Raw genomic sequence first — 451 nt, 5'->3', positions numbered from 1 at the left:
ATATATATATACATAACAAAATAGTAATCTTTTTTTATAAATAAAATAAAATAAGATTGAAAAAAATTTACCATTTAAGTAATTCGTGTGAACATATACTCCAGAAAGTTTTTAGAAGCACGAACAAATACATAGTTTCATCAGCAATATTAATCTCAAATCGAGAAATAAAAGCTCGCGAATCTTAGTACTATTTCCATTGCATAAAAGTTTTGTTTGACATTGAGAAGATCAAGACAAAAACCACAGTAGCACAACTCTAACAATCAAATTTCATAACTCATTTTTTGGAGAAATTGAAGCAACAAACTTTGATGAAGAAATTGAAGCAACTGATTTTATGATTTTTGTTTCAGACTGACATTGGATAAAGATGAATAACAAAGTTTTGGTAAAAAAAATTTAAAAAAGGAATTGTATATACCGAGATAATATGAATGATATTTATAAT

This window comes from Cicer arietinum, chromosome 5, assembly GCF_000331145.2.
Source record: "Cicer arietinum cultivar CDC Frontier isolate Library 1 chromosome 5, Cicar.CDCFrontier_v2.0, whole genome shotgun sequence".
Taxonomy (NCBI): domain Eukaryota; kingdom Viridiplantae; phylum Streptophyta; class Magnoliopsida; order Fabales; family Fabaceae; genus Cicer; species Cicer arietinum.
This window is presented reverse-complemented; position numbering follows the sequence as displayed.